Here is an 18,455-nt window from a genome sequence, read left to right as displayed (position 1 = left end):
TCTCTCTCTCTCTCTCTTTATATATTTAAAATAAAGATGCAATAAAAAATAAAACATAAATAGTAATCATCTAGTGCAGTGGTCCCCAACCCCCGGTCCGTGGACCGGTGCCGGGCCGTGGAGTACCTGGCACCGGGCCGCGCAGCGGCCGGGGGACATGAACGCTGCAGCGCAAAGGCTCCTGGGCCGTGCGCAATGGGCCGTGTGCAAAAGCTCCTGGGCCGTGCCCCCACCCCTGCGCGCGCTCAGCGGGCCGCGGCGATAAAAAGGTTGGGGACCACTGATCTAGTGAATCTATTTGTACTTAATATGGGAAATAGAGATGAAATGGCAGCAAAATGTCACAAATGCACTGCTTTTCAAAAGCAGAAAAGAGCAGTGACTGAAATATTAAGAGAAGAGAGAGAAAGCCAAAGGAAACCAGGTCCTGAGTCTAAAGGAGTTAATCATTCACTCACAAGGTCTCCATCCAAAACATCAAGAAGAATCAGCCATTCTAACTTAGATTATTTCTTAGAAAACAAAGATCCATAATAATAATGGAGAGAAATATATCACAGCAAGGTCTTATCTTGGTGTGAACCACATTTTTTCCTCCTTATTATCTTAATCAGCACAGGCATACCAATTAAAACAATTCTAAACCAGACCTGATATTTGGTTTCAGGTCAGATTTATTTGGGCTGCTACAAAGAGATCAGCAGAAATAGATTCCTCTGGTTAGAGGAAACTCCCTGAAGTCATAGGAATCCTGCAATTCTGTGGGAAAAGGTGGTGTCTTGGAAGAAAAAAATGAATATAAATATCAAGATATCTTTACTCATTATTCTCCTTTCTCCTCTTTTTCTTTTCATAGGACATGCCAGACACCGTTGTCGTAGGCTGGGAAGGCAGTGAATTCAGTTTGTGAGGCTTACAATTTTCTGTTTTAGGACTGTCCAAAAGGATGGTTGTGATCTAGACGGTATGAAAAATCTCCTCTAATAGAGATACCACAGATGTATATTGAAATATTCTGCCTGATACAGGTTGCATTAACAAAGCTTTGCAAAGCATTGACAAGAACAGGAAAGGGGTTTAAAAGAAATTACCATGTAGAAAAAAAGGATAAGAAAGAATAATTTTGTGGTTCATGTGGCACAAAAATACCTTAACCCACTTGGATCAACCTATTACTTAATCTCATTTCTAAAGGCTCCCTTGAAAATAATGCTACCTCCTTCTATTTGCCTACAGAGAAGGCCCGCTCTCTAGGGGCCATTAGCCGACATTGCCTGGCCGATGGGACCCCAAGTAGGCCCTCTCTGTGTGAGTGCACCGGGTGATGGGGAGCCGTTGCTGGCCGCAGGTGATCCGCCAGATACCCCGGGCCTAAGCCATGTAGGGCTTTATAGGGAATCACCAACACCTTGAAATTTATTTGGCATGATCTGTTTTTGATAAGCCCAGTTTGGTGTCTGGTTATAACCTTGTTTGTCTCTAGGTGTTTGCAGATTTATTGCTTGCTTATCTTTTCCAAAATATTTCCAGAAATTGGTAACAGTGATTTGTATGTTATTTCCTGGATCTGGTTTTTTTTTTTTTCTTCCTTTTTTGATGATGGGGACAACATCAGCTTTTTTCCAGTCCTCAGGTAGTTCCCCGGTGATCCAAGAAGTTTGAAAGATAAATTTCAATGGTTCTAAAAACATGTCTGCAAGTTCCTTCAGAACTCTGGGTTGTAGTTTATCAAGCCTTGGTGATGTGAAGCCTGATAGAGCTGACAGGTGTTCTCTTACCTTATTTTTGCATATTTTAATTTGCATTCCTAACCTGTAATTTATAGTTCTATTTTTGGTAAATTGAGTAGTGTTTTCTTTTTGCATGAAGGAGGATGTGAAGTATGAAATAAGCAGTTCTCCTTTCTCTCTACTGCCCATTACTTCTTTGCCATTTTCTCGCATTAGTGGACTGATCGTTTCTTTGACTTTTTTCTTTTGTTTTATGTGTTGAAAGAAACATTTTTATTGCTTTTGACATTTGTTGAAAGTCTTACCGGTACTTTGTTCAAAACTTTAGCTTTTTGAACTAGTTTCTATTTTTTGCGCTTGTTCTTTTTTCCACTCGGTTGATCTGAGAATTCTTTGTGCAACCATGCTGCATTTTTTTTCTTGGTTTTCTTTTTTAGTAGTATTGAACAGGACTGAGCTTTTATAATCGTATTTTTCAGAGGTTCCCAAGCTTTTTTGTTTTTTGCATCCTCTTTAACTTTTCAGGCAAAAACAAAGAATTGTACCCTCTGTGTTTCTCCTCATCAGGTTTTTTTTTTTTAATAGACTTTATTGAGATTTCTTACAGAACAAAAAGGAAATAAATGAGAAAAACAAACAAACAAACAAACAAACAATCATTCAAACAATAACGTAGAACACATAAATATAATAAACATTTTCAATTTGTATCGGATATGCAGTGTTTTAACTATTTACATAAATAATACTTGTTGATATTTTGACTCACTTTTAACCAATATTTAACACACCTTTGATCTTTCTTCCATTTTATCATGCAACCACTTGTACCACCTTTCCCACACCATATAGTATACTGACTTTTCATCATTTAATTCATAAGTTAATTTAGTCATCTCTGCGCACTCGAGTATTTTCTTAATTGTAAACTCTTCTGGTGGTTGAATTTTCTCTTTCCAATACTGTGCGTATGCCAATCTAGCGGCTGTAATTATATGGATCATTAAATGTGTCATTTCCTTTCTATATGGCTTCTTTATTATTCCCAGGAGGAAAATCTCTGGTGTTAGTTCAATATCTTCCCCAATTATTTCGTGTAACCATCTCCTGATCTTACTCCAATATCCTTTCGCTTCCGGGCATGTCCACCACATGGGAAAGAAGGTGCCTTGGCCATGGCCGCATTTCCAACAATTGGGATGTATATTGGGGTATATCTTCGCTAGTCTGGCCGGGGCTAGGTACCACCTATGAAACATTTTGTAATGATTTTCCTTATATGCCACCGCTCTAATCAATTTAAGATTTCTATTCCATGCCTCCTCCCATTCCCCGAAATTTATATTGCACCCTATATTTTTCTCCCATGCAATTATTTGATTCTTTGTAACATCTTCAAACTTCTCATCGCTTAACAGATAATTGTATAATTTTGCCAGAATCTTTTTATTTGTTCCCATCAGAACTTTATCCAATCCATTTGGTCCCGGTTCTAGACCATATTGTTCTTTGTCCCTCTGATATCTGGATTTTACTTGTGAGTAGGTCCACCAATCTAAGGTTATTCCTTGCTCTCGTAAGGTATCATTTAGTTTAAGCCTCCCTCCTTCGTCTAGAATATCTTTATATCTGGCCATTTTCTCCCTCTCCCACCTATTTGGGTGAGTCAGGGCCTCCATCGTTGAGAGCCAATTTGGGATTTTCTTGTAGTGTTTTTGTCTGATCTGGGTCCATGTTTGTATCAAGGAATCTCTAATTTTATGTCTATGGAAATATGTCTTCTTTTTCTTCTCCATTTCCCAGATGTGGGCGTGCCAGCCTTTTTACAAGTCATGGCCTTCTAGAGTAAGAATTCTCGCATTTTCCAGGGTGATCCAATCTCTTATCCAAACTAGCTTGGCTGACCTATAGTATGTTTCCCAATCCGGGAGTCCAAATCCACCTATATCTCTTTTGCCTCTTAAAATTTTAATGGAAAATCTCGGTTTTTTCCCCTCCCATATAAATTCTCTAATGATTTTGTCTAATTCTAGAAAGAATTTTTTATCTAAATTTATTGGTATATTTTGGAATAGAAATAATATTCTGGGGAGGATGTTCATCTTAATTGTGGCTATCTTGCCCAAAAGTGATAATCTTATTTTTTTCCAGTTATCTAGGTCTTGTTTTATTTTTCTAATTAGGGGAATATAGTTATCGTCTTTCAGAGTCGAACATCTTGATGTAATCCAAATTCCTAAGTATTTAATTTTTTTGGCAACCTGTAGTCCTAATACTTCTTCTATCTCGTTTTGCTGACTCTCAGTTATGTTCTTAATCAATACTTTAGTTTTAGTTTTGTTCAATATGAAGCCTGCCACCTCTCCATATTTACTTAATTCCTCCAATACTTTAGGTCCCGACTCTATAGGGTCTTCAAGGATTAGGGCAACGTCATCTGCAAATGCTTGTGTCTTATAAGTCTCCTTCCTGATCTTCAATCCTTTTATTTCATCGTTAGCTCTAATTTTCCGTAGAAGGACTTCTAGGGCCAGAATGAACAATAGAGGGGATAGGAGACAGCCTTGCCTTACCCCCTTACTAATTTGGAATGTTTTAGTCCTATCCCCATTCACCAGGATACTCGCCTTTTGGTTGTTATAGATGGATTTGATCATCATTTCAAAATTAGTTCCGAATTTCATAATCTCAATTTGTTTAATCATAAATTTCCAATTTAGGTTGTCAAATGCCTTTTGAGCATCGACAAAAATCAGAGCCATCTGTTTTCCGGGGTGTTCCTCATATTACTCTAGCGTATCTAGCACAATTCTCATGTTATCCCTAATTTGTCTCCCCGGTAAAAATCCGTTCTGGTCTTTATATATCCAATTATTTAAAATCTTTTTCATTCTTTCCGCAATTATGCCCATGAATAATTTGTAGTCCGTATTTAGAAGCGAAATTGGTCTGTAATTTTGAATTTGTTTATATATATATATATATATATAATTTTTCTCCTTCTTGGGATATACTCAATTCTTTTTTGCTCAGTCTCTGGTCTTCTGTAAGCTCAGGACGTTCCTCCAAGTTCAGCACTCTATGGTATTTCTTGCTGCCAAACTGTCCACCGCTAGGCAGATTGTTCCTCCGTCATGTCACACTAATGGCTGAGCTTCCTGTTCATTACAAAAAAGAAAGCCAGACTCGATCCACCCAATTTCAACCTCCGCTGGGTCTGCTTATATTCACAATAAAAAAGGAAAGAGGAAATAAATGCTGGTCTTAGATTTCCTCACCGATCCTCTCTTGGCACGCACACTGTCAATACAGATTTCCTTTCTTATTTCGATGCCGGCTCGTCGGGCTCTCTCTCTGCCAGGATACTCAGGAAACTTTCAATCGCCGCCTCTCTCGTTTGTGAGACGCTCCTGCCCGACTTCACCAGCCCCTTTCTTGATGTCTTCTCTCCTCGATGCAGGGAAGGTGTGTGTCAATCCTCACTGCAGTATCCGATCTCTCTTGCTTCCATCTGGTTGCTGATTACCGCAGCTTCGCGTCGGCCATTAATTTGGCCGACTCACGCGTGCTGGATTTGACAGAGCCGCCCGGTCTTGCGATCAGCGTTTTGCGCCCGCTTTCACGCTTGCCCGGCTCGCTCTCTCGTCCGTGGGGCTCTCCGGGCTCCACGCCCCTCAGGGGTCCCCAAAACACGGTGACTGATGGTGTTGAGGAGCAGCGGTCACTCTCTCAACGCCATATCGCCGCGGGTCACCAACCGGAAGTCTCTCCTCATCAGGTTTTATACACACAGATAATAATGTAAGCTCCCTGTATACAGCCGCCCTGAGTCTCTGGAGAAAGGCGGCATATAAATTGAATAAATAAATAAATAAATACTTGGCACCTATTGGGTAACTATGCAAAATACTCATGGAATTGACATGGCTAAATGAATACATTTACTGCAGAAAAATAAGAGTGCATGTGATGTGTTTTGCTTATGCCATAGATCTCAAGAACATTTGAAAAACAGTCTGTTGGTTTTCTTTTCTGCAATAAAATTGCAGTTTTCAAAGAGATTTGTTCCAAGTTTTAGAAATCAAAACCCATATATAATTCAGGGTTTCAAGACAGTGAAATTCTGGTTTCTCTCTTCCTGCCCTTCCAAGCCAATCAAATTAATTTAATTAATTAATGACTTTGTAAGGGGCCTGATCTCTGTTGATTTAATTTCTTTAGTGCAGGAACCATTAGTACCTCTTCACCATCTACCATTCATCTGTAGCAAATCAGACTTGGATGAAGCAAGATAGGAAGAGTATTGAAAGCTTTCAACTTTGTGTTGTAGAGCTTGAGAATACTATGGGCAGCCATGACAAGAAACCATAGGATTATTGAACAATTTCTCATTTGAGGGGAAAGTGCATAGGTGCAACTTATCCTACTTGGATATATTCTATGGAGTCCAGCTCTCTGGAGAAAGATCTAATTCTCAAAAAGGTAGAAGGAATGAGATGAAGAGAACAACCAATTGCAACATAGATGGATTCAGTTACAGTAGTGATAGTACGCTATGCAAGGACCAACTTAGGCACAAATTTTCATGGAGAAAATCTATCTATGAAGGTCCTAAGAATCAATATCAACTTGATAATACAAAATTAATCAATCAGGATGATCAGTGTATAATTGCACTGCCTGCAGCCAAAAAATGTGGTGCAAATATGCCAAAAGAGACACAATGAATAGTCACTCTGGAAGGAGAAAGGAGAAAGGAAAGGATGTTTGAAGAAGTTTCAAATTCATATGCCAACTGTGTTCTTTGCACAAAAAGATTGCTCAAGGTTACTCAAGGATCATCAACGGTTTCATCTTAATGCAACAATAAATGTAGAAATGGTTATTGCAATTTGCGTTCCTGAGCTACTGCAACTCTGGGTGCTATAGAAGTTTACAGAATTGTTATATGGCAGTGATGGCTAATCTTTTTGCCATCACGTGCCAAAATTGGGGGGAATGTGGGGGGGGTCATGCACACACTGCCCACACCCATAATTCAATCAGCCCTGCCCCCACGCATGCACATGGTACCCCCCGTGCTCCCCCCACTTTTGGCACACAATGGCACAGTGGGCCCGTAGGCCCATTTTTCACACTCCCTCGGCACCAGAGGCTTTCTTGGAGCCTGGGGAGGGCAAGAATGGTCTTCCCCACCGGACAGAGGCCCTCCAGAGGCTGAAAACGGCTTGTTTCCCGACTTCCAGTGGGACCGTTTCTCGCCCTCCCCAGGCTCCAGAGGCTTTTTAGGAACCTGGGGAAGGCGAAAACAGTTCTCCCTGCCCTCCGGAGGTTGGAAACGGCCCATTTCCTGACTTCCGGTGGGACCGGATGGCCTGAAAATCAGCTGGCCGATGTGCGCATGCAAGCTGGAGCTGAGCTAGGGCAACACCTGCGTCCCCACAGATATGGCTCCGGTGCCACCTGTGGTACATGTGCCATAGGTTCGCCATCACGGTTATATGGTGACATAACATAGTTGCTACAGCAAGTGAGGCAAACACTTATCTACTCATCCAAAATGAAGATGGAAACCGAAATGCTTGGTCTTCTTGATTATTCACACACACCATCTCACGATTTAAAACCTTTCCTTCACACAATCACTCATTAAGTCATTAGAATTTTATTGAAATTCAGACCTTATTCCTGTATAAAGCAGGAATAATACATAACGTAGATAAGATCAGAAGATAAAAAGAAAGTGTGTTCTCTTCATATTCTCTGCACTACAGGGAATCAAGGATCAAATTCAAACAGCTTTGTGAGAGATTTGGAGGAGGAAGCATGACTGCCCTCTCCTCAGACAGAAAAGCAGTACAAATTTTTCTCAGTACCACAGATGAGGTTAATTTGGTTAATTTAAAATGTCTTTGAGGGATAACAGGATGGAAACAGGATTTATGAAAATGTCCTCATGAAACTTTGCACTAAGTTCCATCTTTTGAATGATAAAAAACTCAAGATAATAAAAAATTAAAAAATCTAAAAGGTTCCTTCTCTCAAGCCTAACCATTAGTCCCAAACAACAAAATGTCATCAGCATAAGTAATAAATAAAAGCCATAACTCATGGTACCATGACTTCATTTTCCATGGGGCATGTTAACTGAGATAAATGAATCTAAAAATTCCTTTCCCCAAGCCTAACCATAAGTCCCAAAGAACAAACTGCCATAAGTATGAATAATTAATAAAAGCCCTAGTAAATTAAAATGCCTTTCTAACCATTGCAAACAATATTAACTTCTTCAAACAATTTATGCAGATTTTTTTTTGAATGGTGGTGGACTTTAGGAGAAACCCTCCCATACTACCACCTCTTACAATACTAGACAACACAGTATCAACAGTAGAGACCTTCAAATTTCTAGGTTCTACCATATCTCATGTCCTAAAATGGACACCCAACATCAAAAAGGTCATCAAAAAAGCACAACAAAGAATGTTCTTTCTGCACCAACTCAGAAAGCTCAAACTGCCCAAGGAGCTGCTGATACAGTTCTACAGAGGAATTATTGAGTCTGTCCTCTGCACCTCTATAACTGTCTGGTTTGGTTCTGCAACCCAACAAGACAGACACAGACTTCAGAGGATAATTAGAACTGCAGAAAAAACAATTACTACCAACTTGCCTTCCATTGAGGACCTCTATACTGCACGAGTCAAAAAGAGGGCTGTTAAAATATTTACAGACCCCTCGCATCCTGGACATAAAATGTTTCAACTCCTACCCTCAAAATGACACTATAGAGCACTGCACACCAAGACAACTAGACACAAGAACAGTTTTTTCCAAACGCCATCACTCTGTTAAACAAATAATTCCCTCAACACTGTCAAACTAGTTATTAAGTCTGCATTACTATTAATCTTCTCATCGTTCCTATCACCCATCTCCTGCCACTTATGACTGTATGACTGTAACCTTGTTGCTGGTATCCTTACGATTTGTACTGTATTGACTGTTTCCTAATATGATTTGATTGCTTATTTGTTTCCTATGACTATCATCAAGTGTTGTACCTTACGATTCTTGATGAATGTATCTTTTCTTTTATGTACACTGAGAGCGTATGCACCAAGACAAATTCCTTGTGTGTCCAATCACACTTGGCCAATAAAGAATTCTATTCTATTCTATTCTATTCTATTCTATTCTATTCTATTCTATTCTATTCTATTCTATTCTATTCTATTCTATTCTATTCTATTCTATTCTATTCTATTCTTCTATCAGTGCTCCTCAATGATTTCTTAGTCTAAATATAAGTAATAGTCTTCACTCATTTTATTATTCTTTACCTTACTTAATTTGATTACCAAATATCAAGTCAGTTTATATCTTTGGTTTCCTCATTACCGTTGCTGCACCCACTCATTATGTTACGTAATTCACCATTTTTTGGGTAATAGCAGGAATTCAATATTATTTAGAGGTTTCAAGGCACTTTTAGAGATGCAACTGACTTCCAGTCTGTCTTCCTTAACTGCTTTCAGTGGTTCTTAAGCAAGTAACCACATTGTTCAATACAGTTTTCTTGTCTTTCCAGAGCTGCCAATTTTACTATTTTCAGTCTCACTTGGTCTGCTACCATTTAGTGTACATGCGGTTAATTGATTTCTGATTTTCCATATTCATCTTTTATGAGATCCTGTAGCAAGGTTATTCGAGGGGCAGTCATTTGTAGTCCACACAAATAGGCTCCAACCCTCAATGCAAAGCTTAGGAGATATGGCTGAGTAACCACCTTTTCCACTAATTGTCAGGAATGTATCCTTAATCCACTTCCTATCCATTTCCCACCACCAGCCAGGCTCCATACTTGACTGCATGAAGGACCCTCTCAGTATGCCTTTCCACGGCAGCATTTTTTGTCTTGATTGCAGAACAATTTCTGTATTATATTTCTGCCTGTAATACAGAAAATATTGTTTGAGTGGGTTTATTTTGTATTCTTCTTCTCATCCTCACTCTTTCTGAGAGCAATTGTATTGCATAGGGAGAAGAGAAAACGATGTATGCTATGCGGTGCCCCAAGGCTCTGTTTTAGGCCCAGTACTCCTCAACATCTTCATCAATGATTTGAATGAGGGGATAGATGGGGAACTCATCAAATTTACAGATGACACCAAACAAGCAGGCATAGCCAACTCTCCAGAAGATAGACTTAAGTATCTTAAAGGATCTTGACAGACTTAAACATTGGGCGCTATCTAACAACATGAAATTCAATGGTGAAAAAAGTAAGGTTCTACATTTAGGTAAGAAAAACAAAATGCACAAGTACAGTATACTATGTGGTACCTCGCTCAATAGTAGTAACTGTGGGAGGGATCTTGGAGTCCTAATGGGCAATCATTTCAATATGAGCCAGCAGTATGGGCAGTATGAGCCAGAGTCCTAATGGGCAATCATTTAAGTATGTGCAGCACAGAAGCAACATTCTGCACATGCTCCAAGATGGCGGCGACCAAATGAGCTCCGTTTCGGGGATGGGAGAGTTGCCGGTCGTCAGGGTCTTCAGGAGCCTTCCTGTCCATCTCCGGCTCCAGTCCCAGTGAGGGGAGCATCTGCCCTGCCTGTTGAGGGCTTTTTCGCCCTCCGGAACGTCAGGGCAGGGCTGGACGGCACCGCGGGAGATGGGGCGATGGGCCTGGCTGCGGCAGCTGTTTCCGGTGTCGGAGGAAAGCGGAGGCCAAGGCATCCGGCGGTGGGCGGCGTTTGTGCGGCGGCGGCTTGGAAGTGGGCCCCCCTCGCTCCCTATAGCCCTCTGGATCCCTGGGGCGCTTTTTTCCGGCGTTTTCGGGGGCTCCAGTGTGCCTTGGGAGCTTGGGGTGCCTGGTTGCGAGCTGGCGATGACGGCGGCGGCGGCGGCGGAGGCAATGGCTGACATGGACCGGCCGGCCAGAGAAACAGCCAGGCAGCAGGTTGATGGGGGAGAAGCTGACAGCCTCACCCCTAGGACTACCATCTGGTTCACAGTAGTTTTTTACTGTGATGGGGTGTTTTTAGAACAAAGCTGTGACTGGGGGGTTGTGGAAATTGGGCTGGAGAGACGGGAGGCTGACCATGGTTTGGTTGGTTGGTCGCCTCGGGTGGCCTCTCCTCCCCCCCCTTTCCCCCCAGGTAAGGGTGGGTGTTGGCGTTAATGGCCAACCACCCCTGGATTGGGCTTTCCTGTCTCGCTACTCCTACTCTCACCTCAAGGAAGATCTTGTGCCCGTGGGTCTATTATCATCTTTATTAACATCTTTATTATTACCATCGTTATTAACATCTACACTTTGGACACTTTGGACCCTTATTATGCTCCACTCACGCCCTCGCTGGTAGGAGAGACTGTGCACCATTTGAGAGAGCTGAGGGATTTTCCACATCCCAACGGAGAGGATAGAACATTGCTCCCGTCAACTTTGTAACGGGACCGGCCGTCGTGAGAGGATGGTTGGCCATTAACCTCTGTTGGAGAAAAAGAACATTGGACCCTCTCCCTGTCGTGAGAGGACAGTGGAGTCCAGCCCTATAAATGGATACTTTGAGACCTTTATGCTCAGTTATCCCTTGGACTATGACAGATTCCCGGACTGGCTTTTCTTTTCCCATCTTTGGTTCGGTTGATGCTCCAAAAAACCGACCTTCTTGTGCTGCGAGACTCCCCCCTCTCGCAGGCCTGGCCCTCCACGTTATCGAGGGCCTATCCTGATGACGGGCTTTGGGACCCCGAGAGATGGCATGCAGCAAAGAGGGGGCTGAGGGGTTTTTTAGCTAAATTTTTAAGGAAAATTTTAAGGGGACCCGGGAGGATGGGTGGGGGTTGTAAAAGTGGACCTGGGGGGGTCCAGATAGCGACTGTGTGGGATGATGGGTTGGTTAGCTGCAGCAGAGGGGTCGTGAAAGGAAATTTAACTGGGGGGCAGGGGGACGATAGAAAGGGCTGTGTAATTGAAATCATGAGTGGGAGGGGCAGGTATGACGGGCGCAGGGGGTCATATCAAGTGTCGGGGTGCGCACGCGCTGTCTCCGAGCGATTGCGCACTCCGGCCCCCAATGCGTGACTCGTGTCCTGGGTTGTGTAGAGCCTCAGGCCCAGGGTCCACTGCTGATGTTATGTAATGCCAGGTCGGTGGTTAATAAGGCCCCCCTCATCTGTGATCTTATTTTGGAGGGGGGTGCAGACCTGGCAGGTATTACGGAGACCTGGTTGGGCCAAGAGGGGGGGGTCCCCCTCGTAGAGATGTGCCCGCCAGGTTTCCATGCATTTCATCAGCCAAGGGCCCAGGGGAGGGGTGGGGGAGTGGCGGTGATCATTAGGGAGAGTCTTTGTCCGAGGGAGACCACTGTTCCTCAGATAGCCGGATGTGAGTCCCTTTGTGTGAAGTGGGGCCGTGCGGTGCAGATGGGTTTGCTGACTACGTACCTGGCTCCCTGCCACGTGGCAGCGACCCTGCCCGAGCTACTCGACGTCATTGCCGGGGTGGCGGTCGATACCCCCAGACTTATTGTCATGGGGGATTTCAACCTCCCATCCGCAGGTGAGGCGTCAGAGGTGGCTCGGGAGTTCATGGCTTCCATGACGGCCTTGGACCTGACCCAGTTAGTTCAAGGCCCCACTCACATAGGGGGACACACTCTGGACCTGATTTTTATCTCTGGTCAGTGGTTGAATGATCTTGGTAGAGGGGACCTAGATATTAAACCCTTGTCATGGACAGATCATTCACTCCTTCAACTAGACTTTCCTACCGCCTGCCCCCACCGCAGGGAGACGGAACCGACCAGATGGTTCCGTCCCAGGCGCCTGATGGATCCCGAAAGGTTCCTGACAGAGCTTGGGCCGTTTCCTGAGACTCTAACACACGACTCGACTGAAGAGCTGGTGGCCGCCTGGGAAAGGGCGGTCGCTGGAGCTTTGGACCGCGTCGTGCCTTTGCGGCCTCTGACCCGATGCCGATCTCAATTAGCTCCTTGGTTCTCTGAGGAGCTGAGAGAGATGAAGCATCGGAAAAGACGCCTAGAGAGCATTTGGAGGACTAGTCAATCCGATTCCGACCGGACACAGGTGAGGTCTTATATCAAGACCTACCTAGTGGCGATAAAAGCGGCAAAATCTAACCATTTTTCCGCTCTTATCGCATCTGCAGAGAACCGCCCAGCCGCCCTGTTTAGGGTGACCCACTCCCTTCTTCAGGGGGGAGTGCGGGAAGATCCCTTGCAGGGTCGTGCTGAGGATTTTGTGCAATTCCTGCACAATAAAGTCGCTCAGATTCGGGATGGCTTGGACTCCGATTGGATGAGTCCACGGGAGGAGACCGGGGCAGGTCTTGAGAATGTTATCTGGGAGGAGTTTGATCCTGTGACTCCCGAGGATGTGGACAGGGTTCTGGGTAAGATTAGTGCCGCCACGTGTTTATTGGACCCGTGTCCCTCCTGGTTGGTACTGGCCTCCCGGGAGGTTACACGAGGCTGGCTCCAGGGGATTATAGGTGCTTCTCTGGGTGAGGGTGCCTTTCCTGCTGCCTTGAAAGAGGCGGTAGTGAGGCCCCTCCTCAAGAAGCCTTCCCTGGACCCGGCTGAATTAGCCAACTATCGTCCAGTCTCCAACCTTCGTTTTGTGGCGAAGGTTGTTGAGAGCGTGGTGGCACGACAACTTCCCCGGCACCTGGATGAAGCTATCTATCTAGACCCGTACCAGTCGGGCTTCAGGCAGGGGTACAGCACAGAAACGGCATTGGTCGCGTTGGTGGATGATCTCTGGAGGGCTCAGGACAGGGGTTGTTCCTCTGTCCTAGTCCTATTAGATCTCTCAGCGGCTTTTGATACCATCAACCATGGTATCATGCTGCAGCGGTTGAGGGGGTTAGGAATAGGGGGCACCGTTTTGCAGTGGTTCTCCTCCTTCCTCTCCGACCGCTCGCAGTTCGTGTTGGCAGGGGGGCAGAGGTCGACCTCGAGGCGTCTCACATGGGGAGTGCCGCAAGGGTCGGTCCTCTCGCCCCTCCTGTTCAACATTTATGTGAAGCCGCTGGGTGAGATCATCCGTGGTTTTGGGGTGAAGTGCCATCTGTACGCTGATGATACTCAGCTGTACATCTCCACCCCAGACCACCCCAACGATGCCCTTGATGTGATGTCCCGCTGCCTGGAGGCCGTGCGGGTCTGGATGGGGAGGAACAGGCTCAGACTCAACCCCTCCAAGACCGAGTGGCTGTGGCTTCCGGCGCCCCGATATAGTCAGCAGGTGCCATCGCTGACTATTGGGGGTGAATCTTTGCCCCCCACGGAGAGGGCTCGCAATCTGGGTATCCTCCTGGATGCGCGGCTGTCTTTAGAAGAGCACATGACGGCCGTGGCCAGGGGGGCCTTTTATCAGGTTCGCCTGATTCGCCAGTTGCAGCCCTTTCTGGATCGGGACGCCCTGCGCACGGTCACTCATGCCCTTGTTACTTCCCGGTTGGACTATTGTAATGCTCTCTACATGGGGCTCCCCTTGAAGAGCACTCGGAGGCTCCAACTGGTCCAGAATGCGGCCGTGCGGGTGGTTATGGGTGCAACCCGTTATGCCCATGTGACACCCCTCCTGCGCGAGCTGCACTGGCTCCCGGTGGTCTTCCGGGTGCGATTCAAGGTGTTGGTTACCACCTTTAAAGCACTCCATGGCATAGGACCCGGGTACCTCCGAGACCGTCTTCTGCCACCAATAGCCTCCCACCGACCAGTTCGTTCCCACAGAGAGGGTCTCCTCAGGGTGCCATCAGCCAAGTTATGTCGGCTGGCGACGCCCAGGGGGAGGGCCTTCTCTGTGGGTGCCCCAGCCCTGTGGAATGAACTGCCCCCGGAAATTCGTAAGATCTCCGACCTCCGGGTGTTTCGCTGCGCATTGAAGACCCTATTGTTCCGCCAGGCCGGACTATCAACACAATAGTTTTAAATTGGGGTATTTAAATTTATTGGGGTTTTAAATTTGAGCCACTTATTTAATTATTTTAAATTTTATATCATTGTTTTGTCTGTGTTTTTAAATAGGCTGTACACCGCCCTGAGTCCTTCGGGAGAAGGGCGGTATAGAAATAAAATTATTATTATTATTATTATTATTATTATTATTATTATTATTATTATTATTATTATTATTATTATTATTATTATTATTATTATTATTATTATTATTATATGAGCCAATATGTGCTGCAGCTGCCAAAACACAGTTCTAGGCTGCATAAACAGAGGGATAGAATCAAGATCACATAAAGTGTTAATACCACTTTATAATGCCTTGATAAGGCCAGACTTGGAATACTGCATTCAGTTTTGGTTGCCATGATCTAAAAAAGATATTGAGACTCTAGAAAGAATGCAAAGAAGAGCAACAACAGTGATTAGGGGACTGGAAGCTAAAACATATAAAGAATGGTTACTGGAACTGGGTATGTCTAGTTTGATGAAAGGAAGGACTAGAGTGACATGATAGTAGTGTTCCCATATCTCAGGGGCTGCCACAAAAAAGAGGGAGTCAAACTATTCTCCAAAGCACCTGAGGGTAGGACAAAAAGCAATAGGTGGAAACTAATCAAGGAGAGAAGCAACTTAGAACTAAGGAGAAATTTCCTGACAAAACAATTAATCAGTGGAACTATTTGCCTCCAGAAGTTGTAAATGTTCCAACAGTGGAAGTTTTTAAGAAGAGATTGGATAACCATTTGTCTGAAATGCTATAGGGTTTCCTGCCTAAGCAGGGGGTTGGACTAGAAGACCTTCAAGGTCCCTTCCAACTCTGTTATTCTATTCTATTCTATTCTATTCTATTCTATTCTATTCTATTCTATTCTATTCTAGGATGGCTATATAACTAAATCTGAATGTTTTGTTTTGTGAAAACAGATTTTAAGTTACTATGTTACCCATGGTAAGGGAAAATGGCTTGTGTTTCACTTTGAAATCATCTCTGGCAATTGGATGGGACACTTCAGAACCAACAAAACTTACTGAATAATAGAGTTGGAAGGGTTAGGGTTACCAGTGTAAGCCTAGGACCAATAGTTTACATATATTCATTCTTTATTTGCCTTTTTCTGCACCATTTTTTACAACCTAAGCAGGGTACATGTAACAAAGAATTACTGAATTAGTACTTCATCTAGGTTTCCCTTTTCCACTTTTATCCTCATCCCTCATGTCCTTGCTCAAATCAATTCTATCGCAGCATGGAGTTCAAGAAAAGTGGGATAGTCTAAAACACCTCAAAATGTGTTTTCATTCTCCTCTATCATTTCCTACTCATTTAGATAAAAGAGCCCATGGGAAGAGTGTCGAATTCCTATAGCTCCTGAAACTTTCTGATGATTCAAGTAATCTAGTCTGTTGCTACAACAGATAAATACATATTTCCCTCAGCTGGAAGCCCACAATTATGTTTTGAGATAAATGATGAATTACCATATTTAGTTTGGATCTAAGACTAGGTGAACTGCATAACTGTATAACCAAGTCGTAATATGGTGAGTATTATTTTATTATTTACCTTATTTCGCTTTATTGCTAAATAACATGTCAGTTTGTCCCTGAGGTGTCCTCATTTCCCTCTCTGCACACACTCATTACACAACATAATTCACCATTTCTGGGGTAATATCAGAGTTCAACATTTTTTCTAGCCTTCAAGGTACTATTAGAAATACATTTGGCCTCTGTTTCCTGTGGTTCTTGAAAAGAGAACTGCATTATTAAACACTGACTTTCTTTTCAGAGCTGCTGGTTTAACCATTTTTAGTCTTGCTGAACTTCTAATATTCACTATATGTGTTATTAATTCACTTCTGTTTTTACATGTTCATCTTTCATGAGGGCCTGAGGCAAGATTGGCAAAAAAAAAAAAAGAAAAAAAAAGAGGGGGGTTTACAAAAATGAGTTCCACACTCTAAGACCAATTCTATCACAAGCAGGGAGGAGAAAGGAGATGGAGTAGTCTAATACACCCTGAAATGTTCTCCTATCTCTCTACCAATTCTCATTCAGCTGAATAAGAGTCCAATGGAAGAGTGAGAAATTCTTACACCTACTAGATCTTCCTGATGATCCAAGTAACTAAGCCTCTTGCTACAGTATATCAATATATACAGTAGCTTTCTGAACATCTTTCCAGTTTTTTTACTTGTTCTTTTTTCTTCTCAGTTGGTCTGAGAGTTCTTTGTGCAACCATGCTGTTTTTTTTCTCGGTTTCTTGGTTATCTTTTTTAAAAGTATTGAACTGGAAAGTGGTTGTAAGAATGGCACAGAAAGGGATCTCAAATACACTGAGAGAGATCTTGAGATTTTCATCCATGGATGATAATTGTAAAGGGCAAATCAATTCAAGAACCTTGGGAAACCTTTATGATGATAGAAGAAAAACAAAATCAAAAGAAGGTATTCATTTCAGTTTAAAAGTTTTGAAAGAAATTCAAGTATTGGTTTATTTATTTATTTATTTATTTTATAAAATTTGTATGCTGCCCTATCTCCAAGGACTCAGGGTAGTTCACAACGACAATCGACCAAGAGACTGTTAGAAACAACAATATACATAAAAATATCAAAAAAGTGTTTTAAAAAAGATTAAAATATACTACCCCATCAGTCCAGACCGAGGGACATAAATAGCCAGGTTTTCAATTCACGGCGGAAGGTACGAAGATCAGGGGCCAACCGGAGCCCCAAGAGAAGTTGATTCCAATGGGGGAGGGTGCTCACAGAGAAGGCTCTACCCCTGGGGGTCGCCAGCCAACATTGTCTAGCCGACGGCACCCTGAGTAGGCCCTCTCTGTGAGAGCGTACCGGGTGATGGGAAGTTGACGCTGGTTGCAGGTGGTCCGACAAATAGCCTGGACCTAAGCCATGAAGGGCTTTATAGGTTAACACCAGCACCTTTATTCTCACCCGGAGGGCAACCGGCAACCAATGCAAGCCATGCAGGAGTGGTGTAATATGGGAGTATTGGGTCCCTCCCGCAACAACCCGCGCGGCCGCATTCTGCACCAGCTGAAGCTTCCGGGTGGTCTTCACGGGCAACCCCAGATAGAGAGCATTGCAGTAGTCGATCCAGGAGGTGACTAGCGCATGAGTGATTGTGTGTAGGGCATCTCGGTCCAAGTATGGGCGCAACTGGCGCACCAGGCGAACCTGGGCAAATGCCCCCCTGGTGACGGCTGTGATATGATCCTCCAGACTCAGCCATGAGTCCAAGAGGATGCCCAAGTTGCACACCCTGTCTATGGGGGTCAATGCCTCGCCCCCAATAGACAGCATTGGAACCTCTTGCTCGGCCCGAGATGCCAGTATCCACAGCCATTCGGTCTTGACCGGGTTAAGTCAAAGCCTGTTACTCCCATCCAGATCCGTACTGCTTCCAGGCACCGGGATATCACATCGAGGGCATCACTGGGCTGGTTCGGGGTGGATATAAAAAGCTGGGTATCATCAGCATACTGATGATACCCCACCCCAAAACCACGGATGATCTCTCCCAGTGGCTTCATGTAAAAGTTGAACAGAAGGGGTGAGACGACCGACCCCTGGGGTAGCCCACAAGTGAGGGGCCTCATGGCTGACCTCTGCCCCCCTGCCAACACCGGTTGTGTACGACCCGAGAGGTAGGAGGCCACCCACCGTAAAATGGTGCCACCCACACCCAACCCCTCGAGGCGTCGC

This window comes from Pantherophis guttatus, chromosome 1 (genome assembly GCF_059756535.1).
Source record: "Pantherophis guttatus breed Tessera chromosome 1, ASM5975653v1, whole genome shotgun sequence".
NCBI lineage: Eukaryota > Metazoa > Chordata > Lepidosauria > Squamata > Colubridae > Pantherophis > Pantherophis guttatus.
Note: the sequence above shows the minus strand (reverse complement) of the source record.